The sequence below is a fragment of the Sturnus vulgaris genome, chromosome 29 (genome assembly GCF_052056855.1).
Source record: "Sturnus vulgaris isolate bStuVul1 chromosome 29, bStuVul1.hap1, whole genome shotgun sequence".
Classification (NCBI taxonomy): Eukaryota; Metazoa; Chordata; class Aves; order Passeriformes; family Sturnidae; genus Sturnus; species Sturnus vulgaris.
In genome coordinates this window covers 2528527-2556003 of record NC_142271.1, presented here as the reverse complement: position 1 = coordinate 2556003, position 27477 = coordinate 2528527, and the positions used below count along the sequence as shown (strand labels likewise).

Below are 27477 nucleotides of genomic sequence, written 5' to 3'. Positions count from 1 at the left end.
GGCGGGGCCGGCGCTGCCCGGGCGGATCCGCCGACCTGGGCCCGCCCCGGGGCGGACTTTGTGCCCGGCGCCGTGCCCTGGCACCGTGCTTGTTCCGTGCGCTCAGAGAAATCCCTCTCGGAGTCCCGTGCGTCTCCAAAACGCGCTCAGATCCTGCAGATGCTGCCCACAAAATTACAGGCGGGATCAAAAATGTGATGTCGTTTAAACTTGTTTGGGTTCATAGCCATAGCTAAGAGCCCCTCAAGTTAATTTTCCAATCGTTAATTTGTTCTCTAATTTGACCCAAAATGCTGACTCCGCTGTCAAAATCTTACAGCTTTCTCACCTTACGATTTTTTTTTCAGCTGCTCCTTCGAGGTCTCCAGGAACTCTGAGTCCAAAGTTGCCTGTGGGGCTTTGACAGGGGAGCACGAGGTAAGGCTGTGTCTCTGGAAAAGTGGGTTTCTACGTTAAACATTTCCTCTCCTTATTTAACGAATAAAGCACTTATTTCCTATGTATTTTAGTCTGTGCTCTAGTCATAACCGTAGAGTTCTACCTATTCAGATTATTTTCAGGTTTTGAACAAGTTTTGCCTGCAGTATGTGTATGGAAACCATGCAAAAATGTCTAGGAAAAGATGTTTGGTGCTGTTACTTCAAATCACACTCATCTAATAATGCAGTAATACCAAAGGATGTTGGAGGTGGTTTCCTTTTTCACTTGCTTTTCTCTTAATTTTCAGTTGTGTTAAATCCTGGCCACATTTTAGAAAAATAATCCCAAACAGTTTATTTGAATTGCAAATAAAATGACAGAGTGACAGGGTGACAGAATTTAATTAATAATATCTTATTCCATTTGCAGTGAAATACACTTTATTGGTTTAATTGCTTGTTGTTGTTTTTTAAGAAACATTGAATCTAACTTTTAACTCAGAGTAAAACCACACAATTTCCCCTTTTTTGCTTCCATGATTCTCTGCTAGATGGTGTTGACCTACCAGGTCCAATTATTTTTTCTAAAATAACAAAAGTGTGAATGCATTTGAATAATCAAAATAACTCCATGACAATGCAATGCATCAAACAGGAACAAAAGTCTTCATAATCCTCTGATACATTTGAAGCAGAGGAAAAACGATGGAGCAGTTTTGCCTTGGATTGTGATGGCAACATAAATCGTTTTTTAAAAAGTCTTTTATTAGGCTTCTCTATTTCTCTAGTAATTTTCATGCTGATTTTCTCTAAAAGTGTAAGAATGGAGCATTCAGCCTTCATAAGCAGTAGGTCTCCTTCCCACATAATTCTTGCAATGAATTAATCCCAAGGTGCTGCTTTTCAGCACATGGTTCTTGGCACCTCAGCTTCCTCCGGCCCTGCCCAGGGCTCACACGGGTTGGCGTGCCCGGGGTTCAGGCAGGGTTGGCTGCCCAGGGGCACAGGGTTGGCAAAAAGTCACTGGTGGGGCTCTGCTGGGCTCGGTTTTAGTGCTGCGGTGCCTTCATAAGCGACTGTGATCAGGAAGAGATACTGAGAAATTCTGCTGACAACACGAAACTGCGAAGACCTGTTGGCTCCCTCGGAGGCAGAGAGATCTTGATAAATGTGAGGGCTCTGCAGTCACCAACCATGTGGAGTTTAACAAGGACAAGTGCAAATTCTGCGTCTGAAGAGCTGCAGGACCTGGATGTACGGACAGAGCGGGGAATGAGACTCGGAAAGCGGTGCCGTGAGAGGCACCTGGGGGCCCCGGCCATGGCTGGATCTGACTCAGGGTGCCCTGGAGGGACATCCCTGAGGGAGGGATTGCCCCCCTCTGCCTCGCCGCCAGTGCTGCGGCAGTTCGGGGTGTCACAAAATGAGAAGGATATAAAGTTGTTGGAGAGTGTCCAAAGGAGGGACACGAGGACGCTGAAGGGTCTCAAGGGGCCACACGAGGAGCGGCTGAGGGCACTTGGCTTATTCAACATGAGCGAACCTCAGGTCACAGCTCATCGGGGACTGCAGCTCCTCCCGAGGGGCGGCGGAGGGACAGATCCGATCTCTGTGACAGGGACAGGAGCCAGGGAAGGGCTGGAGCTGGGTCAGGGGAGTTTAGGTTGGATTTTGGAAAAGGTTCTTCCCCCAGAGGGTGCTGGGCACTGCCCAGGCTCCCCAGGGAATGGGCACAGCCCCGAGGCCGCCAGAGCTCCAGGAGAGTTTGGACAGAGCTCCAGGGATGCCCAGGGTGGGATTTGGGGTGTCTGTGCGGGGCAGGGGTCGGTGATCCTGCCTTGTCCCGGGATATTCCCCAGCTCCATGAAGGGGTGCTCAGGTGGGATTTGGGGTGTCTGTGCGGGGCAGGGGTCGGTGATCCTGCCTTGTCCCGGGATATTCCCCAGCTCCATGAAGGGATGCCCAGGGTGGGATTTGGGAGTGTCTGTGCGGGGCAGGGGTCGGTGATCCTGCCTTGTCCCGGGATATTCCCCAGCTCCATGAAGGGGTGCTCAGGTGGGATTTGGGGTGTCTGTGCGGGGCAGGGGTCGGTGATTCTGCCTTGTCCCGGGATATTCCCCAGCTCCATGAGGGCTCCGCCGTTCCCGCCCGGGCCCTCACGTTCGGCGGTCCCGCGGGCGGCAGCGCCCCCTGGCGGCGCGGCCGTGCCCGTCGCTCCCGGCTCATGGCCCACGACCAGCGGCTCATTAAAACAACTCATTAAAACATTAGAACAGCTCATTAGAACATTACAACGACTCATCAGAACATTACAACAACTCAACATTACAACAACTCAGCAGTTCTGACTGCGAGGCTTCCGACTGACCAAGGGAATTTTAGGGAAATGCACAAAGGTCGTCAGTGTTTTCATTTCATAGCCTGTTTGGAACAAATCAATATCGTCAAGGGAAGAAGAGAGGCGTTGAATTGTTGTCAGTGGGATTATCAGATTGTGAGGAGGCATTTGCTTGGTAGACAATTCACAGATTTATTCCACGAGCTACTGGTAGTTAGTCCTGTTTGCTGTGACATTTCCATCTTGAACAGGCCCAGCTTCAAAATCCATGGATTTTATTGCTTTTTATATCAAAGACCCTTCTGTTATCAAAGTGTCCTTTCCCCATGAGGTTCTCAGATGAAACAGGCATGTGGATATTTGTAACAGGCATCAAGTCTGGAAATTTCTTTCCAGTTAGGTTTAAATTATGCAGCTCCTGAGGCAAACACTATTTGGTTTTGGTTATTTTCTGATTGTAGACCATGCTAGGAAACTTTTCAGCAAAGTGTTATCCAGCTGTAGCACTAGGTGTTCAGATATTGCTGAACACATGGAATTACTTGTACTTGTAGTGACAGATGAATAAGAAACTGTCCTTGCTAGAGCAAGTGCTGTTTAATTTCAATTACTAGAAGAAAGCCTGAGTTATTATTCCCATAAATATCATTCTGACTTGAGAAATAAAATATTTAAAAATGTATTTGGATGAGGGAGGGGTTCAATTTCACCATTTTCCTTCCAGATCTGACCTACCCTTCCTCTGTTTTTCAGTCTTCTAAATGGTTCTCTGGTAACCCATTAACTTTTCAGATATCAAGGAGAACACAATATTCTTTTTTCTTTCCGGTGTTTGACTGTTTCCTAAGTGGTTTACAATTCCAGTTTTATGCTTTATGAACAGCAAAACTTCTTAGCTCTGTAGAGGATTGTTCAGATTTCACAGAATTAAAGAATAAAATTATAGAACGGTTTGGGTTGGAAGGGACCTCAAAGCTCAATCAGTGCCACCCCCTGCCATGGGCAGGGACACCTTCCACTGTCCCAGGATGCTCCCAGCCCTGTCCAAGCCTGGCCTTGGACACTTCCAGGGATGGGGCAGCCACAGCTGCTCTGGGCACCCTGTGCCAGGGCCTGCCCACCCTCACAGGGAAGGATTTCTCCCCATGATCCCATCTGACCCTGCCCTCTGGCAGTTTGGCAGTTTAAAGCCATTCCCCCTTGTCCTATCTGCTTCCTGTTTCTCAGCTGCTTCTATGCATGATAAGCTCAAATTCCTTGTTCAGGGTCCAAAATAACCCTTCAGAGAAACATCAGCCAGGGAGTGAGGAGGAGCTTCCTTAATAAAAATAATCCTATTCCCTGACTTTAATATTTCATTTACGTGGAGCTACAACTGATTTTAAATTCCAAGCAAACAGCCCCAAACCCACACTGGACTCCCATTCTTCCAGGGACAATGAAACTTGCATCATACCTTTGGCATCTGTGTTGCTGTTTCCATTTCCACTGAGTAATTGCCGGAATTCTGGGCCTGGCAACTCTGTCTCTGTCTCTGAATGCAGCTCAGGAATTGCTCCCTGGAATACAAAGGAGATCAGAAGGGACTGTACTTTTCCAAGTGTCTGGGCAAATCGTCTGCTCCTTTGTTTCCTTCCAGTCTTTTAAATTTTTTTCAATATATTTATTTGCTTTGCATCAGGCAGTTGCATGCTGGGTCAGTCTGCAAAGCTCATACAGGGCTGTTGAGAACTGGTTGGGTGCCCTGGCAAATGCACTGGCCTTGTTTTCTTTTTTCAGGAGTGTTCAGAATATGCTGTGCTTGAAATCCTGGCCTGTCTCTGAAAGTTGCTTCTCAGAAAATGCATTGCAAAGGTGTGAAATCCCAGAATCCTGTCAGTTCTACAGCAAGCATGATCTGGGTATTATTTCTAGCATCACCCCTTAAAGGCCTAAGTGGGAAGGAAGATCGAAGAACACCAAGTTTTCTTTACTGTTGTGTTCCAACAAACCTTTCCCAGTCCTAGCTTGGTGTTTTGAGTCCCCTCCCGGCTCTCCACTAAACAAATGAGAGGAGTTTATCCAATTACCAGTTATATTCTCTCTGCAGATTCCTTCTGCTCTTGGGCCTGCTCAGGTAGATGAAAGCTGCACAATCCCACTTGGATTCAGCAGGCAGCTCTTCCTGCTGAGTCCCTCTGCAAGGTGCAGGTGAGTGGTGTCTGACACTCACCCAGATGATCCTGGTGTGTGTGGTTTTGGTGGGCAGGAGCAGAGGATGTCCTGGTTTTGCAGGCTCTTGTAACAGGCACAGCCTGCACAGCCTCTGAGATGTCGATCTTCCAAAGGAACATTCCCACTAAACCTTCCCTTACCAAGGGAAAGAAGCTTCCATATCACAGTTCAGCATCTCTGCCCTGCTCAGGTGAGACCCCACCTGCAGAGCTGCCTCCAGCCCTGGGGACCAGTACAGGAGGGACCTGAAGCTGCTGGAGAGAGTCCAGAGGAGGCTCCAGAGTGATCAGAGAGGTGGAGCAGCTCTGCTGGGAGGAAAGGCTGGGAGAGCTGGGATTGTCCAGCCTGGAGAAGAGAAGCTTTGGGGTGACCATATTGTGGCCTTACAGGAGCTGAAGGGCTGGACAAGAAAGATGGGGAGAGACAAGGTCCTGGAGGGACATTCCCAAGGGGGAATGGCTTCCCATTGCCAGAGGGGAGGCTTAGATGGAATATTGGGATGGAATTGTTCCCTGTGAGGGTGGGCAGGCCCTGGCACAGGGTGTCCAGAGAAGCTGTGGCTGCCCCATCCCTGGAAGTGTCCAAGGCCAGGCTGGACAGGGCTTGGAGCAGCCTGGGACAGTGGAAGGTGTCCCTGCCCTGTCCCTGTCCCCCACCCAAACAAGTCTGGTATTCTGTTGTTGCTTGGAAAGGCTGACCTGGAATAGAGACTAGACAGAGCAAAAGGAATAAAATAGGTATTTATTGAAAGGATCCATCTTGGGCAGTGCAAGAGCCTGGCCAGGGCTACACCTAAATCAAATCCAAGATGGATCCCAGTCACGAATCTTTACACTTCCATAAGTTTTGGTTCATCTACACATTGGGGTCAATTATCCACCCACAGCCCCAGGCTATGAAGTCTCAGCCCCCTGGTTTGCCTCCTTTCCCTCGCTGTTGTTTCTCATCTTTGGATATCAGCTGTCCTTGATTCTCCAGCTGGGAAGGGATTGTTTTGTCCAACTCCCCTGTGAAGAGAACTTACCAACAGCTAATATGAAGTTTCAGAGTTACACACTAAGCAGCAGAGATTCTAAAAAATATAAAAGCCAAAACCTAAGGTATCACTGTGATGTGGTAAGAGCTGGAGTTGGTGTCCATGGGAAGAGCCCCTTTCACACTTTTTTGCCATAGCGACATCCCATTCTCAGCAGTGGAGTTTCCTTGACCAAAACACAGAGAGGAACTTCTGTCCATGGTTAATGTTGCCCCCGGACATGAAGCAGACTTTGAAAAAGCAAGTTTAGTTGTTTCTGCTCCCCATTAATCAGTAGCACATTCTGGGCAGTTGAGGTTGATTTATCCATGAACCATCTCTGATAAAATTTAATGAATGCTCATGAAACGTTTTAATTTGGCATCATTTCCCTGGAAGGATTAGAAAAATAAGGAGATGCTTTGTTTCCCAGGAAACCTGGCCTAGAAGATAATAACATGATCTGTCAAACTGTGAAAAACACTAAGGAAAAACAGGTTATCAGAACTGTTGCTCAAGTTTAATTAGAAGGAATTCTTCTGTTATGTGTGATGGCTGAGGTCTTTTTGAGCTAATCTGGCTGTTTGGGTCAGCATGGAAAATAAGGAATGGAACCAATTCCGTGATGAGTCACAGGGGGTCTGGGACAGCTGGACAGGGATTAATTCATTTTGCCCAAGCCAAAGAGTCTCTGTTGTGGATTACAGTGGGAGCAGTTCCCAGGAGGAGGGGGTCTCTACTGGCATGTGGACATTTCTCCTGTATTTACAGGCTTCTCAGTGAGAAGGATTGACCTTCTAATCCTCATTCTTACAGGCTGAACACCTTGAGACACTGCCTGCTCTCAATGCCCAGTGACAGAGCAAAAGACTGTTTTTCCAGAACTTTTTTGTGTTCACTGCCTCTGGGCTCAAGAGGCTTCCACAGGTGAGGGGACATGTATCACAACCAGTGTGGAGTGGAGATTTTCTGCAGAGATTGGGCCACTGGAGTGATCCCAGAACTGTAAGTTCTTGAGTCTTGTCTTAGCTCAGCCCTGTGGTTTACTCCCCTATAATCTGTTGTTCTCTTTAGGGAATTAAAATCTAATACATATAAAAGGGTCTAAGAGTGACTTATTTCATAGTGCTCTGGGACTGTTTATCACAGAAAGCCTATTAAAAAGCTCTGCTAATCTCTGAGCTGTATTCCATCATCTTTTCCAACCTTAATGATTCTAGGATCTAGAGGAGGGTATGCAGCTCTGCCCTTAGCCTGGAAAGTAGCAACAGCAGAAACCCAGGGTGCTGTACAGAGCTCCAGACTTGCCAGCCATTCCAGGAATACCCCTGGGGCATTCCCCTGGGGGCATGTGGAATTTCTTGCAGTCAGCACTGAGGTCCCAAAGGCCTTGACTCACAATCTGCATCACAGCAGGGAACAAGCTGTTGCTGCTGTTGCTGCTGTCTTGACTTGAAAATAGTTTGAGCCAACTAGGAAAAGGAAACTGCTCCAAAGGGCAGTGGAAAAAAAGAAAGTTACTCAAATTCAAAGCTTATGCCTCAGGATCAAGGAAGTTTACTAGACAGGTTTTAAACTGCACATTTCTGTGGTCCTTCAAAAATGCATCACGGCTGGAATGTGAAATCAGAGAAGTGAGTGGTGAAACGTGCCACGTCCTCTCTGCTTTCACTTGACTGCCACCGGGGACTGGGCTCATTTGCAACACCATGAGAAATCCCAGTTCCACCAGTGAGGTCTGGGAGCCGGGTCAGCTCCCGGGGAGGGAGGGATGCGCTGCTGGGTGTGCTCCCTCCGGCAGAGCCTGGCTGCAGTTCAGAGCTGCCTCCGGCTGGCAGGGAACGAGCATTTCACTGACAGCAGCGGCTGAGTGGCACTTGCAGGGTTTGCACCTCGTGGTGGTGGAGAGGGTATCCGGCAGAGAGCAGAAATCCTTACAGAGAAGTGTCTGCTTCCACGAAACTGCCTTAAGCTGGGAATTGATGGTGGTTTAGGCATTTTTTCAAGTTTGAGTATAAGGACAGCAGCAGCAGGTGATGTATGAACTGTAGCAGGTGCTCGGTATCACAGAAAAATGCTCCTTGAAACCCAAGGCAAAGGGAAATCTGAACACGTTTATGGCCTTTAAGGATATAAATTTGTTTGTTGGTTAAACAGAAGAAAACAAGGGATCTGAAGAAGCCTGGAAAGCCCATTTATTGTCCTATTTCTATGAATATTGATGGCTTTCCATCAGGAAAGGCTGGTTTAAAACAAATAGACAAATAACACTATGGAGTTTAAAAGCTTCATCATTATTAACGTTTGGTTATTGTTATATCTGGGGCATCACCATGCTGCCTGCTCTACCCTTACTATGAAATGTGATTTTTTTTCTTGGCACAGAAAAACTCAGCCTGTGTTGTATCAGAAGAATATTTGGACACAGCATTCAGTTATCTGAGGGAAGTTTTGGTTTCTGTTCAAAGAAGTCATCAGTCCAACATGTTTACAATAAATGATTTTGTTAATTTTCTGGGAAGATTTCTCTGCTATTTAATGTGTCCTGCAGGCTACAGCATGGCAAGGGCTCCATTTGAGTTAAACTGGCAGCAGCAGTGCCTTCAGAGCCTTTCTCTTAGTCCTCCTCCTCACTCCAGGACTAAATTTCTTTGCTGCCTGTGCCTCGAATTCAATGGTTTTAACTCAGCTCTTTCACATGCACCATCAATGCTGGGGGAACGTTGGGGTCCAGAGCCACTGATTAAATGTCAAATTATCCCTGCAGGATGAGCTGCTGAGGACAGAATCCCAGTCAATGACTGAGGAGTCCAAAGAGTTTTTTTAATTCTACCCCAAGTTACTCCTTTGCAAGGACAAAACAGAAGGGAAAGGTCCAAAATGAGCTTTGTTGTGTGAATGGTTTCTTCTCAAATAAACAGAAATGCTGCTGAGTTTTCTGTCTTCCATGGAAATTTGCTAGAAAGCAGAGGAACTGAGGAGAGGAGGAACTTTTAAAAATTATGTATCCAAAGCTATTCTTGTGCTATTTATACAAAGCCTTTGCATCAGTAACTGCATGTTAGAGAGGTACAAAATGTCCTTCCAGAGCAAATGTACTCAGACTAATTCAGACATATTTGGCAACTCATAAAGGTGTTTAACTGTTCGTGGATCTGGGTAAAAAAGTCAAGTACTTTTGACTTTAAGACTGAAATCAGATGCTAATAGTGACTGATGTTTATCTCAAGAACCTGCCACTAAGAATAAAACGTCTATTTTCATGCTAAGTCATATCAACCCATGTCTAAAATCACGATTTATTGCATGTTAATACAGAAAACTTCACTGAGTTTTGTAAACCTACTCCCCTTCCTCAGTTCCTATTAACCCCTGTAAGAAACACTCTTCAGGACTATTAAAATATTTGCAAGTATGAAAAGGAAAATCATGGCAGTACGACATAATTCCTATTTCACATGGATTTCAATCATGATAGAAACTCATTTTCTGTCCCATTCACATGAGTGCTGCCTTTCTGCTTCTGGCTGGAACACTCGAAGGACATGCAGTGATGGGATTGTGGTGTGATGTTGTTTGGGTACAAGAAGAGAAAATTTCCATCAGGGAGAGCTGATCTGAGCACAGCTGCTGCTGCTGCTGCTTGGAAACTTGCCAGTGTTTTAAATAGAATTCTACATTTTCCCAGGTCTAAGAAGTAATAGAAAAGGCTGTTAAGAGTGGAGTAGGATTAAGTGTTTAGGAAAAATTAGGGGAAAGGTATTGGAGTTTTCGTGCATGGCTGTGAAGTGCAGAGGAGAATTGGAGAAACCCATTTCTGGGTAACCTCGAGCCAAGGGACAGGATTCTTCCTTTGAAATCATCCCACAGCTCAGCCTGCTCTTATTTCCATTATTCTCACTCGAAATTTTCTTCTTCTGATCTTCTTAAAACAAACATCACTGAATTCCAGCAGGCCAAACTGGGAATGTGCTCCTCCTATTCCTACCCTACATTCCCAAGCTGTTTCCTTTAGTGTTTACTGGCAGCTGCCCATAAAGTGGACAGGCCATTGGTGCTACCAGAACATACATTTATTTCTCTAGCATTTCTTTCAAGTCAGCTCTGAGAATTTCACTACTGTGCAAGATGTCTGAAACAATATCAGCCTGTGCTCTTCCCATTTCCACCTTCAGTCTGGAAAAAACAAACCCATTTGGTGCCTGAGTCTGTTCGCTCACATGGTGTGCACACGACTGGAGCTAAATCAGAATTAGCTAAAACAGGAAGCTTATTTCAAAGCCTGTGCAGCCCAGCCAGGAAAGCTTCCAGAAACATGTGCTCGAGATGATCTCAGCACGTTCATTATTCAGACTGTGAATAGCTTTAAAAGGGCCAAATTTCTTCGGGTTGAATCAGCTAGGAAAGTAATTCAAATGGAGCAGTAAGAATCACTTGAGCAGTTCAGGAAATACACTAAAAATGCAGGAGGTAGAAAAATAAAATCGACTTTGATAAATATATAGTCAAAGTTTGGTTTTATAAGAAACTGGAAAAGTAAATAGAAGTATTTTTTTTTTTTTTTTGTAGAATGGTGATGCTCTAAACCCTTTTATATCAAGAAAAACAATCCGATAACAGCAACACTCCAAATGCAGATATAATGGTCATGAAAATATCAGACATGTTGAGTAAATTTTGCTATTTAGGGGATAAAATTAAAGTAGCCATAACTATCATTCAGCAATTTTATAAAAAAATCACAATCATCATCAATTTTGCAATCAACCTGTTTTTCACAGTGGCTTAAGTAATGAAATTCTATGGATCTATAGAAATGCTTCAAACCAAAAACAAACCCTCTCATTTTATAACTAAAATTTGAGGAAAGCATGGACTGGATGTTCTGAAACCACACTAGAGGGCACTTGAGTTGCTTCATCTTGAGTAGGTAAAGGTCAGAATAGTAGGATGCTTATCCAGGAGCAGCAGTGGACTGAATTGAACATGGGAATTATCAGGATTTATCAATATTATGCTGGTAGAACAATCAGTGATTTCCCCCAACAGCCTAACGGGGGGGAATAGGTGGGAATTTCCAGGTCTAAATTTTGCTTCTGGGTACTCTGAGCAATTAGGAGGAAATAATGAAAAAATTGCTGATTGATTTCAATAGTGTTTTGTCTTTGTACATTGATCAACCACAGAAATGTGGGATACTTTGGGAGTTTCAAAGAAAATCTTGTCTCAGACAGAGCAAATGTCTGGAGAGCTGAGCTGCTCTTTGCTCCCATTGTAATGGCCTTGCTCCTGTCCTGTCCCCATTTGGAGTGTGATGCCCTAAAATTATTGATTTTGTGGGAATGGAACCAACAGCCCTCGACAGCCTTTCTGTAAAGTATCCATAATAAATACTGAAGGCTAGGAAGGTACTGCAGACCTCACTGCTTATAACCCAAGTTCTGAGGTTTGGTTAACAAAATTAATATGTCGATCTGGTTCCCAAAGGGGAAAACGCCCACAGGAGTCCGAGTGTGTTTAGCTGGAGAAAAGGAGGCTCAGGGGGGACCTCGTGGCTCTGCAGAACTCCCTGACAGGAGGGGACAGCCGGGGGTTCAGGCTCTGCTCCCAGGGAACAGGGACAGGAGGAGAGGAAATGACCTCAAACTGTACCAGGGAAGGTTTAAATTGGATATTGGGGAAAATTTCTGCACTGAAAGAGTGATCAGACACTGTCACAGGCTGCCCGGGGCAGTGGTGGAATCACCATCCCTGGAAATGTTCCAAAGTCGTGTGGATGTGGCACTTGGGGACAGGGGTTAGGGGTGAACACAGCAGTGCTGGGGGAATGGCTGGATTTGATAATCCTAAAAGGCTTTTCCAGCTGAATCATTCCATGTTTCTCTGATCTCTCAGGGACCAAGGCCTCCCTGCCTTTGGTGCTGGATCCCACTTTTCAAGGTCCTGGAGTCCAGCCCAGTGCAGCTCCTGGGCACCTTCTCTGCCTGTGCAGAGCCCGGTGTGCTCAGGTGCTGCTGCACAGCCCCACTGACAATTCATTTCCTGCAGATGACCATCGTGTCATCATGTTTGTGAAACGAACTCTGCTCGAGAGCTGGCTGCCTCTGCAGCAGGAGGCACTGCAGTGGCTGAGTTTCAAACAATTCTCCTTTTGCCCTGACAGGCACAACCAAACTCCAACTCGCAGCAGCTTCACTCCATCATCACTGAAACAAAGCTACGAGCTGCAATTAAATTCCTGGGCAGTTTACAGACTTTCTGGTAAGTCAGGTTTCTTATGAAGGACATGGACTGTCTGTATGCACTGTGGAACGCCCATTTTTTTGTGGATCACACTCCTCCAGTCACAGGGAATTTTTGTGACCTTTCTGTCTGTGTTTGCTGTTCCTCAGCCTCTCATCTTTCCCCTTCCTGCGCCCTCATGAGACCCCACCTGCAGCAACTCTTAAAAAAACTACAGTTGAATTGCTCTCCTACCACTTCTGCCTTTCAGTACGTTTCCCCATGAGTATCCAGGCACAGTGGGAGTTTTCCTGCTCCCAGCAGTGAGGTAGGACACGTTTGTTGACAGGCTGACACGTGCAGCACGTCCCTGCAGCGAGGACAAGCTGTGTGCAGAGGAAAAAAAAACCTTGGGAGAGCTGGACAAGCCCTCACAGGATCCAGGAGCCACCTCAGACCTCTCTGCATTCCATTCAAATGCCAGGTATGCTCTTTTGATCTGGCTCCAGGAGCAGGGAGGCACTGAGTGAGGCAGGAGCACCTCCATCCGTGTTCCATGGGTGAGGAGAGGGGGAGGATGCCTTGCAGCAGATGCTGGCTTTGCCTTTTTGGAGCCCGAGTGGGTTCTGCTTGGGACCTGTTAATGAGAGTAATTCAAAAGCTGAGTGAGATGGAGACACAGATCTGGTTTTTACTACTGACATATTGATCTAATCTTTCCATGCTTTCCATGTATATCTTGGATATTTATGGCATAAGTACACACCACTAGAAACACTGAGCACCCAAATCCTCCAATTTTTATCACTTTTGTAAAGCTCCTCTTTGAAGTATCTTGAAGGGGATTTTTTTGCAGTTTAGTTATAATCAGAATTTAGAGCATATGGGTAATAAAGGAGTTATGCTGTAGTAACCTCCTGAATGGTAACAGTGCTGAGTACAGGAAAACTTGTCTGTCTTAAAGGAGAATATCCTTTAAAATTGAATAAATTTTGCCTCCCTAGGAAGAGCTTTCTATGCCTGGAATAAGAAGAAATTACCTTCCTTCTGCTGAGTGGAGGTTTTGCAAATATATTTTGTTGTTGTTGGGTTTTTAAATTAATTTTTTTTTTTAAGCAAATACCAAGACTTGAAGTTTTTGGTGAACTCCCTCCTTCCTGAGTGTTTTTGGGTGGGAGAAGAGAAATGAAAGTTTAGTGAAATTCTGAGGCTAATGACTTTGTTCTTTAGCTTAAATTAGATTGTTTCCATGACAATCCTCCAGTTAATTGCACTTAAGCCACTTAATGCCACAGTTTCTTCTGGGCTTCCTGTGCTGCTGCATGTGTGACCTGACAGGAGCTGTCTTAGCAACACAGCTGAAATTGCAGCAGAGAGGACTCAAAATACAGAAAGGAAAAGAGAAGTGAGGAAGAATAACAGAACAATGGACAATAAGTGTGAGCCTGACCCGACCTGCTGGGATGCACAGAGTGCTGGAGGATGGTTTAGGCAGAAAGGAAGGAACAAGAACAAAAACTTCTCCCCTGGGTTCAAAGCCCTTGGTAAAAGCATAGGAGCCCCTCCAGTTGCTGAGGTCAAACATGGAAGAGATGACTGTGTAGAGGTTTAGGATGTCTGGAACTGTCAACTTTCCAATTAAATTAAAAAACTGTGTTCTGAACATGGAGAAACATGCAGGAAGAAAGCCTATGTGATGCCATATGACTTGATTTGGACAAGAGGGAAATTTTAAAAATAGTGCATGGGCAGAGTAGGCAACAGATCTGGACTCAGAATTTTGACCTGCTACTGAAAAAGCAGCATTTCAGATTTTATACATGGAGTTGTTTCTCTAAGCTGTGTGGATGAAGAAAACAAGATAAATTTGAATCAAGATCTTTGTGAATTTTCTGGAAGTCAGTTCTTCTCCTTGGACTTGTTTTTGGTAATATAACCTGCACCAATTCCCTGTGCCTATCAAGTGCAGTTGGGTGATGTTGTGTTGGCCAATATTGTCTTTTACATAACCTGGATAATGTAATGGAAACTCTGTAAGGAATTTATGAATGGCAACAAAGCTGTAAAATGCTGCCAGAATGGGGGAGGACAGAACTTGAATTACAAATGACAGACTGGGGAAAACCTCTAAAAGAGCAGCTATGACTTAATTATTGCATAGAAGATCATGGATTTGTGTAGGAATAATCATCATCACTGGGGCAGCATGGCCAGGTAAGGTCTGCACTGAGGAATTTGGGACATGCTGTGAGCTGAGCACAAAATGCTGCAGGGATGGAGGCAGCCCCTGGTTAATGTGGGCAGGTCCCAGTTTAGGGGTGAGCACGACAATCAGCACTCACAGCCACTGTGGGGTTCTGCTTCCCAGGAAAGGTGGGGACCACTAGGGGACAACCCAGACCAACTTTCAGCTCTCTGATCCCTCTTGGAGCTGTAAACATGAGATCATTCCAGGATATCTCCTGCATATGTCCTACATATGTCTCACAAGTCTTTACTGTGAACTCTGCAAATACTGCAAAGAATAATATAAAAGCACAGCCCAGATGAGGTGGTATCAGAGGGTAGGAGAAAAGCTTAGAATGTAAGGGAAGAAAATCCAAGTGACAAAGGCTGGATGAATCTTGAAACTCGTTCCTTCATGCCTTTGTGATTAGAATCCTGCTTTCTGTCTTTCTTTGGCTGTCCTGTTTGATTGCTCACAAATGGGGGAAGTCTAAACCCATTTCCTTGATTCTTACAGTCAGTAGCTGAATGTCTTTTCCCAGCTCCCCCCTGCACTTGCAGACCAGGTAGGTGACTTCTCCTGGATGCTTGTGGTGATTCAGGATGCCTTGGAAAATTCTTGGTGCTGTTCAAAAGCTGTTGGAAATCACTGGTGCCTCTGATGCTGGCCTATATCTGACTTTCTTCTGTGACTTTCACAGGTACTTGAGAATTAAGCACTTGTGCTGGAATTGAGCTGGTGTGGGAGGGTCACCATTCCCAAATCTTTTTTCTTTCCACCCACATCTCTTGGCGTTTCTGTGCCACTTGGGGAGATACAGATTTGTTCTGGCTCGGGATGCTTTAAAGCATTTAAGGAAAAAATTATTTTTTTAGTGTAAAAATAGGACCATCCACCAACCTTTCCTGCCCTGATGACTGCCAGCTTCTCCCGATCCTGCACAGGGGAGGACATGGATAGGGTGGGTTTAGACCAGATGTTAGGAAGGAATTGTTCCCTGTGAGGGTGGGCAGGGCTGGCACAGGGTACCCAGAGCAGCTGTGGCTGCCCCTGGATCCCTGGAAGTGTCCAAGGCCAGGCTGGACAGGGCTTGGAGCAGCCTGGGACAGTGGAAGGTGTCCCTGCCATGGCAGGGGTGGGACTGGATGGGATTTAAGTTCCCTTCCAACCCAAACCATTCTGTGGTTCTACAATTTTATGACTCCATCAAAGCAATACTCATTATTGAACTTTTTTTTTTTTTCTGAGCAGGAACTTCCCTGTCAGTTTTTTGTGGCTCTGGGCTGAGCTCAGATATCAGGGTACCTTTGGTCCTGTATTCCTGATGAGATGTCAACCAACATTTAAATGTGCCTTGAGTCCTGTATGATAAACCTTGCAATTTGCAGCTTCCCTATAAATGCCACTTTGCATAGCAAATATTTTTCAATCAGTATCATCTGTCTTGCAGGTTTGGTTTCTTCCAGGACAACAAACCCCTCCTCTGTTTGCAAGAGTTTTTTCTCTTTCCTAGAGTTGCAAACTATTTACTGAGGATAGAGCCTGAGTAAAAAGAACCATACGGCTGAGCTAAGATCCTCCAAGCAGGAATATGGCTGGAAGCAGCTCAGGTCTCTGCACTGAGCTGTTAAGGCTGAGCTTCCAAGTTTCTAATCAAAAGCTGAAACCAGATGGAAGTAAAATGTGAGGAATAATATGAAAAATATGTTGCTGAGGAGATCAAATGGAAGAAAGAAAATGAAAATGTTCTTCAATTGACTGCAGGGTTCCTTCAGAAGCAGCTTTGGAGGAGTCACCTCGTTCATCCTCCACCTTTATTTTGTCCCTAGGTGCACCCAGGTGAAGCCAAGTGGAGCCTGTGGAGGTGAGGCTTTGCCACAGTGCTCGTGCCAGCACTGAGTAGCTCAGGTTTTCTGTGTGACTAAATCAGATTTAGGAACCTGATGGGTTTTCTGTGCTCTCCAAAGGCTCTCCCTGCAGTAACCAGCTGAAAGGACAATAATTGAAGGTGTCTGCTCTGCAGGTAAAACTGTTCTTGTTTCTTTATTTGAGGCAGTTAGGATGACTTTCTCTGAAGAGCAAGATTTAGAAGGACCTGAAACCTGCTGATCTGAAGATCCAACATTTCAAGAAGGAGAAGGGAAAATAAATAATTAAATCTCTCTGACAAGCAAGATGTGTCCATATTCAGAGAACAGGAATACCATTCTTTCCTTCTTTGGGGAACACATGAACAGAAAAATGAACCCAGAGACAATAACATAAGAGTGTTGTCAAAGTATTCCAAAAAATAACTGAGACTTGTGCAGATGCCAAGTCTAACTTTGGCTGATTCTCTTTTTTAGGAATGTTGTAGAGCAATTTTCTGAATTCTATTAATATAACAAGCAAACAGACTTTGGGTGCTCTGGATCTACATTGTGGGAAGTAAAGGTGATTTCTTGGAGATTTTATAGAGGCCAAAAGCCTGCATGCTTTTGAAATATGAACTTAAATGTTATTTATAAATTCAAAGATGGTTAAAAGTTTAGGGAAAGGAAAGAGGGATGCAAGGCCTATGGAATATGCTGGTAATGGTACAGGATATATGCACGATGAGGGATGATTACAACAATAAATTCTGTTTATTCCAGCCATGACAAGGAGGATGGAGAGGGGAGATCTGTCCATGGCTCTGAGTTGATTCTGATTTCCTTTGCCTCCTGCTACAGCAGCTTTGTTTGAATGCACATTGCTGTGTCCTCCTGCAGAATTAGGATGGGGGTGAACTGCTGAACCTTCCACCACTGAAGTGCATTTGTCTTTCCCAGACTCCTGGCAATGCTGGTGTGTCCTCAAGCTCCTTGCAGGGCTGACAGTTTGGGTGCTGAGCTCCAACTCAGGAGGCTGAAATGTTTATTTGATTCCTTGCTCATTCCCAGCTCCCTCAGTGTCTTACATTTATAATGGAAGAAGCTAAACAGAAGCACAGATACTTTTACAGTAATACCAAAATCCTGTTTAGGTGCTAAAAGCAGCTGGTTTTGACAAAGTTAAGAAGGTTTTTTTGGTCTGCTCCTGTTGGCTCAGGAGTCCTGTATTTATCTCTATTTTTTCCCTATTTTCTTTTCCTACCCTGATAAAATGAACCAAAACCCTTGAAGTTTTTTCCCCCTTTTTCAGGGACCAGACTGTCCCAAAGGCATCACAATTCCCAGCTGAGAGCAGCAGGCTCAGCTTTCCTCTGTTACTGCTCCAAAACACCCTCAGCTGGTGCCTCTGCAGTGTCAGAGCTGTCACAGAGGAGCACCACCACGTTCTGCTGCTTGCATCACACTGGGAAAATAAATAAAAGAAATTTCACTTTGACCTCTGGCTTAGCGAGGAAGGCAATTTAAACACTAAGAATAAACATAAAATGGAGACGTACTGTTGAATCAAGTCATTCCTACGTATTCTGTTTATTTTTTGCTGTTGATTAAACTCTGCTTGACAAAGGATCTTCTGTGCTTTCACAGCAAAGATGTGAATGAAAGTAACAGGAATTTAACAACAACAGTGAATTAGTTCTTGTAATGTTACCTGTCAGCAGTGGCAGACAGGAAGCTGTCTCCAGATGATTTCAATTTCACACATCTTCTATCTTCTAAACAGTTTTAGGTAATATTCCAGCAATCAAAGAGGGAAGGAAAAGCTGAGTAATGGTGTCACCTGAGTCAGGAAATGTATTCCTAAGCATGCTGTCAAAATATGACTGCAGGAATGCAGGTTTAATGAATTCCTAACAATATGTGTGTCAGATTTCCAGGCAAAATTCACTATTTTGGTGTTGTGTGGATGTGTGCAGAAGGTAGTCAGAGTAATCTGCTGGAGGAACAAAAAAGTAAAATAAAGTAATCTGAGGAACAAAAATTAGTAAAATTCATTTGAAGGGGCTAAAAGGCAAGGCTGTGCAGGTTGCAGAGTCTTCATTCAAAGTGAAGGCAAAGGCAAAAATGCCTTTGAGAGTAGAAATGTTTTGAATGAGAAGCACAGCCTTGAGTGGAATCTGCAAACTGAACGAGTCCAAACAACTCTCACAGAAGAAGAAAGGGAAAACCTGTAGGAAGGAGGAAAAAACCCCAAGCAGCTGTTAGGAAATGTGGCTCCAAAGTAGTTAATGAGGAGAAATGTGTAGGGGCTTAAGTTTTTAAGGCCTCAGAGGCTGGTTAAGCTGTGGCTGGTGCTAAGACCATGTTCCTGCTGCCAATTTCATGCTGCATTTGCACTTTCCAGCTCTCAGACCTGACGTGCTTATCTGTCTTGGATCACTGAATTAGGAGTAGTCTTCAGCTAAATATTTCCTAAAGCTCTTGAAACCTAAAATCTAGTGGATCAGGAGAGTGTTTGAAGAGAGGGTTGAGTGATACCTTCCTTTTCTGATCTCCCCATGTTTCTCCTTCTTTCTGGTTTCCATTTCATGATGTTTGAATCATATGAGCTGAACTAAACACTTGGTATTCGAGATCTTAGAATTCCAAATTGATTTGGGTTGGGAGGGACCTTAAAGCTCAACCAGTTCCAGCCCCAACACCTTCCACTAGAGCAGATTCCAGGGATGGAGCAGCCACAGCTTCTCAGGGCATCCTCCCCACCCTCCCAGGGAGGAACATGAACGTGGCTGCACATTTGCTGGACGCTCCAATTTTCTGCTCCCTAAGAAGAGGCAGAGCAGTCCAAGACACCTCCCTGGAGGTGCACGTTTCTCCAGGCCTGGCTGTAACCTTGCCTTCTGTCCTAGGCAGACCACAGGCACTCTCAGGAGTGTTCTTTGCTGCAGGACTTTGTCTAAACATTTTCCCACTGGATCTCATCCAGTCTGGGATCGCAACTGTCGTGAGAATGCAACAAATCATTCTGGGAAGTATCTAATTTTGCCCCTATTGGTCAAAGCAGTGTTTATGCACAGCCAGAGCCACATGACAGAGGAGAGGGTACTCTTGAACCCTGTTAGCAATGTGTACTAAAAAAATACCAGAGCTCCCAAGTTTTTGTATGAGTAAATGGCAAAACTACTGTTTCCTAGTTTGAACAACCCCTGATTTGAACATCACTGGAGAAAAGCCAGGAAAGCAACTGGAGTCAGCCCAGAAACATTTTTCATCATTGTGGCTGCTTTATTTAATCAATAAACAAACAAACAAACAAAAGCCCTCAATAAACCAACAAAAAAAAAGCCTTTTCAAAAATGTACTTTTTCTTTGAAATGGTGTTTTAGGGCTTTACAATGATGCTTGAGGTGTGGTACCTACACAGAGACTGCCAGGGAAACATAAAATAAACGCCATAAGTGCATGTGGTTTTGCTCATTTTCAGTCCGGCCTCAAATAAATAATTGAATAAATAAAACATTGTTCAGTTCCTCTACAGGAACTTCTTCACATTTCCCAGGTGTCTGCAAAGGCCCAGCCTTGCAGAGAGCTCTCTTTAGCAGTTCTCCAGTGGAGGGGACTGCAGAGCTCTCACACATTCAGGGCAAATGGCCAAGAAATGGATTATTTCCATGGGTTGCTCTGAATCCTCTGGAGGGGTGGGTTTCCCTCCAGCTCTAACTGATGCTTGAGCTGAAAACCAGAGCATTGAAGGGAAGATCTGAGGCAGCTGAGTGACACAGGCTGTGTGAGGGAAGAGGGGAGCAGCCTGGCAGGAGCACTGCTGCTGTTGCAGCCTGTTCTGCAGGAGCTCTGCAGGGTAAAATGTCTTTGTTCCCCCAGCCACCATTCCATCAGATGCACTAAAACTGGCCAGGGTGCTCCTGCCTCCAGCTTTTTCACTTTAGGGTACTGACAGGGAAAGTCCTTTGGGAAGGAATAAAACCTGGTTGGAAGGCTGAGATTGATGGAGCACCCACCTGTGCATGGTCACCTGCTTGAGGGCAGTCACAGCATCTCCTGGGTGACAATTTGAGAAACAAATGACATCACAAGGTGCAAAGTAGGTAAGTGAAATGTGTTGCAAAAGATAGGAAAAATAGAATGAGAGCTGCTGCTGTTGGGGAGCATTATAAAATAATATTAATAAGCAAGATTCTGAGCACAAAAAAAAAATCCATGAAAATGAAAAAGAAATAAGAATGATAAGAATGGGATGGAGAAAATTGGCTAAACCAAAACAGAAACTGGGCGATGCTGAGAAAGTGACAGTGTGAAATGTTTGTTGAATCACCTTTGATGCTCAAACACAAGCTCCTGTTACAACTGGTTGACACAAACCCAGGGCTGGTTGATGGATGAGAAAATAAGTGCTGTATACCCTGTCTGAAGAATGATGGGTTGTTATGAACATTAAGAATAAACTATTTCAATCAACATCATTATTCAGCCCGGTGCTGAAGGAGCCAGAGCAGATCCAGTTTGCAAAAATCTCATTTCTTAATTTGATTCTTCCTGTTTGCCCTCACATGGCTTTGATGTTCCGACGTTGGTGTTTAAGCCTTGCTGCTGATGGCAGCTGTATTGGGAGTTATTAATCACCAAATGAATCATCTCTTCACTCACATGAGACAATGTCTAAACAGTTTGATAGAGCTGAAGATGATCTGAGTTTAGGGAAGATGAGATAAATAATATATTTTTTCAATTTTCCCAAATCCATTGTAGGTAAGATAATCTGTATCTTAAATTCTCCAAATAAACGTCTGGCTATTTTTAAGCAAATCAGAAAATTAGGACCTGTAATGTGTTTAATACATTGGTGAAACAATTCAGTATTTCAAGTGCAAATTTCAAGGTAGTTTTTGGGTTGGTTATACTTGAGGTGCTGGGGACCCCATCTTGCATTTTCAGAAATATAAATCTCTTGATGTAACTTGATTAGATGGCTCTAAAGTGGCTCTCTAAAGAGAGTAGGTTTAGATCAGATGTCAGGAAGTTGTTCTTCCCTGTGAGTGTGGTGAGGGGCTGGAATGGATTTCCCAGAGCAGCTGTGGCTGCCCCTGGATCCCTGGGAGAGTCCAAGGCCAGGCTGGACAGGGCTTGGAGCACCTGGAACAGTGAAGGTGTCCCTGGACACAGCAGAGGTGGGACTGGATGAGCCTTAAGGTCACTTCCAGCCCAAACCATTCCAGGATTCCACGATTGTATGAAAATGAGGGTTTGTCAGCAGTGCTGAGCTTATACAGAATCTGCTACTCCTGGAATGTGGCCTCAGTTTTCACAGTTCCACTCTCCTCCCTGTGCTGGCTGTAGAAATTCCAATCAGAGTAACTGATTCCACTCAGGACACAGCAGACAGCTTTTAACTTTAATTCCCCCCAGAAGCTTTATTGCCACCATTCTCCTGGCTCTGAGCTCTCTCTTACTGCAGTAGCACAGAGGAGGCATGAAAACTCCAACAGAAGGTTGTCAAGAGCAAGTAATCCAGATTTTTAGTTTTTTTTCTTTTTCCCACGTCAGCAATTAGTCACTAATTGTATCAGTCCCTTCAATGCATAATGAGCTGCATTCTGTGTAGGTCACTGTGCTGACATGGCCAGGGTGGAGCAAGAAGATGCCGTGAGTTAGACCTGGCTTTTCTGCATCAGCTCCTGGCCTTGTGGCCAAAAGGGTTTCTGCAGTTCAGTGGCAGAGCTTTGTGTTTGTGTGAGTGGCAATTCTGAGCCTGCAGATGGCAAATGATGCTGCAGGAGCTGCCTGGTGGGGATGGTTTGGGGATGGTTTGGGGATGGTTTTGGGGATGGTTTTGGGGATGGTTTTGGGGATGGTTTTGGGGATGGTTTGGGGATGGTCTTGGGGATGATTTTGGGGATGATTTTGGGGATGGTTTGGGGATGGTTTGGGGGATGGTTTGGGGATGGTTTTGGGGATGGTTTTGGGGATGGTTTGGGGGATGGTTTTGGGGATGGTTTGGGGGATGGTTTGGGGATGGTTTGGGGATGGTCTTGGGGATGATTTTGGGGATGATTTTGGGGATGGTTTGGGGATGATTTTGGGGATGGTTTGGGGATGGTTTGGGGGATGGTTTGGGGATGGTTTTGGGGATGGTTTGGGGATGGTTTTGGGGATGGTTTGGGGGATGGTTTGGGGATGGTTTTGGGGATGGTTTGGGGATGGTTTTGGGGATGGTTTTGGGGATGGTTTTGGGGATGGTTTGGGGGATGGTTTTGGGGATGGTTTGGGGGATGGTTTGGGGATGGTTTGGGGATGGTTTTGGGGATGGTTTGGGGATGGTTTTGGGATGGTTTTGGGGATGGTTTTGGGGATGATGGTGGTGCCTGACTGATCTCTCTGGGCTCACAACTCGCTGCAGTCACACAGCTGAGGAGTTGTTTGCTTCAGCCTGACAATAACCCTGGCCCAGTTTGTTGTCTTTGGCTTGAGGGATCTGCTTTGGGAGCGCACTTTGAAAGGGAACTTCAAGAACTCTTGACTTCCTAGAACGAAAGGACTGGGCTTCCATCATCCCCCAGTAAACAGTCCCAGTTTAGAACAGCACTTTCCCATTAGATACTGCTTTTCCTGTGCTACTAATCATCTAAATTTATGGATGTGACTCCAAAACCTCTTTTTTGCTATCCTTGTCTATTCTGATTTATAGTCTTGAGAAGTTAATGGAGGACAAGGGATTTTTCACACAATTTTGCATTCTGGTCACCTTCACTTCTTCATTTTAGCTCATTACAGCTGTTCTGATTCAAAATATTTTTAACAAAGCCTCCAGTTTTACTGTTTGCTAAACAACATTTGTGGCTAAAAATTTCTTATAATTGTTGTCGGTGACGTAAAAACTTTTAAAAAATTTGTTCAAAATCTGTCTGCTGGGTTTTTACTACCTTAATAGGGAAATGTTTTCCATGCATGACTTTCTGAAAAGTATTCTGGACCTTGTGTGAGAAAACAAAATAAAAACTTGGGTTTTACATTTATAGGTTTGATATAGTGGACACTGTCTAGCAAATTGAGCACACTCTCCTGTTATTTCTTGTTATTGTTGAGCAGCTCCTTCCTACGTCTAGCATGTTCCACCCCACTTAAAATGTCAATCACGGTGTCTAAAGGCTTGGAATGCCCATGTTTTTAGAAATTTGGGTTCCAGTCTCTGTAAGGAGCCTAGAACCAAAGCAATCCTTTGCAGCTGGTGAACACTTTTCCTTTCCCTTTTCTTCCTGTGCATCATCAATCCAAAAAGAAAACAAAGAGAGGCTTGAATGTCACTGCAACAGATCAAACTGAATTTTGGAATGAGTGCTCAGTTTATCTCCTAAATCAGACAAGTCCTGTTCTAATTAGAACCTGTAATAAAAGGCTCATTATTTATTGCTTAATAGACCTGTCACCAGGGAACTGGGATTGTGCACACTCCTTCCTTCCTGCCACAGCTTAACTTATTCTCAGACTTGGACTCCGTGCAGCAGAACTGGAATGTAACCAAATCCAATGATTCAAGAGGAAAAAGGGAAACGGAACAAAATCCCCAGAGGACACATCTGATCAGTCACAACAGCAGATGTGTTTTGCACAGGGGTGCAGGGAGCATCCGGGGCCGAGGGGATCACCTGGGCTGGGGTTACTGAGAGCTCTCCAGCCCCGTGAATCACCCTGCACCCATCACCCTTGGATCACAACCCCGAGGGCAAGATCTTGCTAAATGCCTGACAGGGCCCACTGTGTGTGCTGGATTATGGAAATAGAGGCGATAAAAAAAGAGGCAATCCGTGAGTCAGTGTGCTCAGTACAGGCTTGCCTTTTCCAGGCAGAAGGAGCCTTCACACAGGCACTGGAGCCCAGCACCACTTTGCAGACTGGGGCTGCTGGGGTTTGTGCAGGAACTGCTGGCAATATTCTATTTAAAAGCTATGTGTGCCTAAGCAATACTTCAAAAGAAAAAGCCATTTGCATTTAAAGCAGAAATACATTTCACTGACTTAGACATTTCACTGACTTAGACATTTCACTGACTTAGACATTTCACTGACTTAGACATGAGCAGTTTTGGATTGTTTTGATTTTTCTTTTGGTGTAAAGCAAGAAAAGTTTTTCCTCCAGAACAGTTTGTCAGAAACACAACAGAATAACCTCCTACTCCATCCCAGCCACTTTAATTGTCAGATTGTAGTGTCCCCATCGTTCAGACTGCAAAGGTGCACAGCAAAACTTGGCAGCTTCATTGTTCCTCTTCATGTCTCAGAGAGTTTAGGGAAACCCTCCAAAAGCTATGAATTTCTGATTTCCTCAGGAAGTACTTGGTGTTTGAAATCTGGAAGGACAAGGAAAAAAACTCAGAGCACTGAAGAAGTGCTGACTAGATTGTTGAAGACAATTATTGAAGAACAGTTATCACTGTGAAGATAAGGACTAAATATTTTATGTGGTAATTTGAGGCCAATGCCTGGGTTCTGCTGTAAAATTGGGCATACAGGAAAGAGTTCATCATCTGATCCTCTTTAACACCAACCAAACCAAAGAACATCCATTTTTCTAATAAGATATTGGTCCTGTCAGGATTCCCTTCTGCTGTCTAAAACCAGTGGATGCTGTCTCCTGGCCAGATTAGAAACTGGCTAATTCTGCCTGGTATTTTCTTAGTTTCAGCCCTATGCCAGGTGTTCTGCTGGAGTATTTTCTCTAGAATTAAACTGCTGTTCAGTGATAATTCCATATTTTGTTCTGCTTTGGGCCACATTCAGTGTTCCTTAGATTTTGCTGATTCCTTTTCACTTCCCAAAGCAGCTTAGTTGAAGGGTGATACTCAAGTGTCAATGCACAATCCTTGATGGTTTTATTGACCAAGGGATTCAGGATTGAATGTCAGGCCCAATGATTTATATCAGGCTGGAGATGCCACATCAGAACGCTGTAGGCACAGGGACACTGACCTCTACAGAGCAGAGAATTCCTCAGGAAAACAGACTGAGAAATGTGAAAACACACACACACTGCGATTCCAAACCCTGCAAGTAAATTCCCCGAGTGGTTGTAATTGCTCTCCTGAGGTGCTGCTTACTAAGGAAGAGCTGGCGAGGGTGTGGCTGCTCTTTAATCGCATGTTTGAACAAGGGATTAGAGAGCAGAGCAGCAGTGTCATGTAAGGGGTGAAAGGAAACTGGGAGAAAGCACGGCTGTTATGTAAACCATCGCTCCTCTGTCAGTGTCAACATTTCCTGTCTGCATTGCAGCTGAAGTGAAAATAATCACCCATGCCCGATGAAGTGCAGCCTGGTTGCAGGTGTAGGCGTTGGAATTGGGTTTTCTGAAGGCATTCCAGGCTTTCTGGCATTCCAGGCTCTTGGCATCCCCTCAGCAGCAGGAATCACTGAGAACCTGTGGGCTTTCAGTTGTGTTGTTGGCACCTCCCACGCTCCCCCTCCAAAAAAGCCCCACCAAACTAATAACAGCAGTGATGAGAGGATGAGTCTCCTGCTGGGTGATGGAAAGTGATTATGATCCATCTCTCTAGAGATTGATCTCTTTCCCTCCAGGCAAAGTTTAACCTTCACTGCTTAGTCAGACCCACTGAGCAGGAGTGAAATTGTGGGTGTCAGGCGTGTGGCATTTGGCTAAAGGTGAAACCAAATTGATCTGATTCACTTTTTAAATATAAGGATCTTGCTTTTCTGTCCTCAGTTTCTAAAGAGAACTTCAGATTCTTGAATTAGTGACAATGCAATTCTTCCAATAAAACTGCCTCGTAGTAGTCACTCTAGTTGATCTTATTTTAGATGAAGTAGCTTTATTTTTTCTCAGCCATAAATATTTTCAGTCCTTATATTTAGATTGGGGCCTTAAGGAGCAATGAAGACATTCCATCTTTAGGGAAGCAGTTGGTTATCATGCTAATATATATATATATATATATATAAAATTAAAACTGGTAGCCTTCTTAATCTTTAGGATCATTTTCTTCCAACCCCTGCCATGGGCAGGGACACCTTCCCCTATCCCAGGGTGCTCCCAGCCCCCTCCAGCCTGGCCTTGGGCACTTGCAGGGATCCAGGGGCAGCCACAGCTGCTCTGGGCACCCTGTGCCAGCCCTGCCCACCCTCACAGGGAGAGATTTCTTCCCAATATCCCATCTAAATCTGCCCTCCTTCAGATTAAAGCCATCCCCCCACTATCACCAAGTGTCCTTGTCAAAAGTCCCTCTCCAGCTTTCCTGAGGAAGAAAGGCATCACTTTTAGGGCTTTTGAAGAAATGCCAGGTCTTACACATGTTTGGAATTACCAAAGGCATTCAGAAGACACTTGCAATTGCAAATCTCTTATGTCAGTAGTAAAAAAAAATCTCAGTCTCCACAAACCCAGGAGTCCTGAATGAGCAGCAGCTCCATTCTCCTCTAGTCCCATCGTGCCAGGTCTGGAAAACAGCTCTGCAGCAATTTGTTACGGTGGCTTTAAGGCCACTGAGGAGCACAGGTGGGAGCCTGCTCCAATTCCATGTTTCCTCTGCCTCAGAGCACTGTGTGTCACTGCTGTCCCTCCATCCCTCCTGTGATGGTGACAGGGAGGTCAGGCTGCCCCTGCTCCTGTGTTCTGACACCTCTGTGACTGCACTCGAAGCACCCTGAGCTTTCCTTGCCTCCCCTTGCTCCAAAACAAGTTTTTATTTGGAGGATCAGGACAGCCAAGAGCCTTTCAGATAAGTGATTATTCACAAAAATATTGCAAATATGTTGTTCTGGAGAGAGCCATACTTTCTCACTGGGACATTGCTGCCCCACACCATAAAAACTTCTCAGAGGGGTGAAAGCTGGCAGAGCAGTGATGGTCAGGAGCAGTGTCTGTGCCCTCCAGGTCACACAGAGTGGCACTGTCACACACAGTGGCACTGTCCCACCAGGAAGTGCCTCTTCCCTGTCTGGGTTCATTCCCCTGGCACTGTTTTACCCCAGCACGTTTTCTCTGGAGATTTGCTGCCCTGCTGTGCTGCTGACGTGGAGGAAGCAAAGGTCAGCTCTGCTTTTTGCATTAAAGCAGGAACCGAGCAGGAGGGGAGGCGAGGGTGGCTGTGCCCTCCAGGATTTGGAAGGGACCACGCTGAAAAACCTTGATGGTATTTGTTTTGAAACGGTTTCTGCAGTGGAGAACAG

The 27477-nt window shown here is 45.0% G+C and overlaps 2 long non-coding RNA genes across 2 annotated transcripts; one reads left to right on the top strand and one right to left on the bottom strand.

Annotated features, from left to right (window-relative positions):
* The first annotated feature begins 66 nt into the window (after window positions 1-66).
* On the top strand, window positions 67-22085 carry LOC148220926 (uncharacterized). The gene is made up of 5 exons (XR_015808744.1): window positions 67-417; window positions 6803-6991; window positions 12150-12247; window positions 12379-12692; window positions 13213-22085. It is a non-coding gene; the product is annotated as an uncharacterized LOC148220926 (long non-coding RNA).
* On the bottom strand, window positions 806-4457 carry LOC148220927 (uncharacterized). Its single transcript, XR_015808745.1, has 2 exons — window positions 4214-4457; window positions 806-1667 (listed from the first exon to the last, which is right to left on the bottom strand). It is a non-coding gene; the product is annotated as an uncharacterized LOC148220927 (long non-coding RNA).
* Window positions 22086-27477: the final 5392 nt, after the last annotated feature.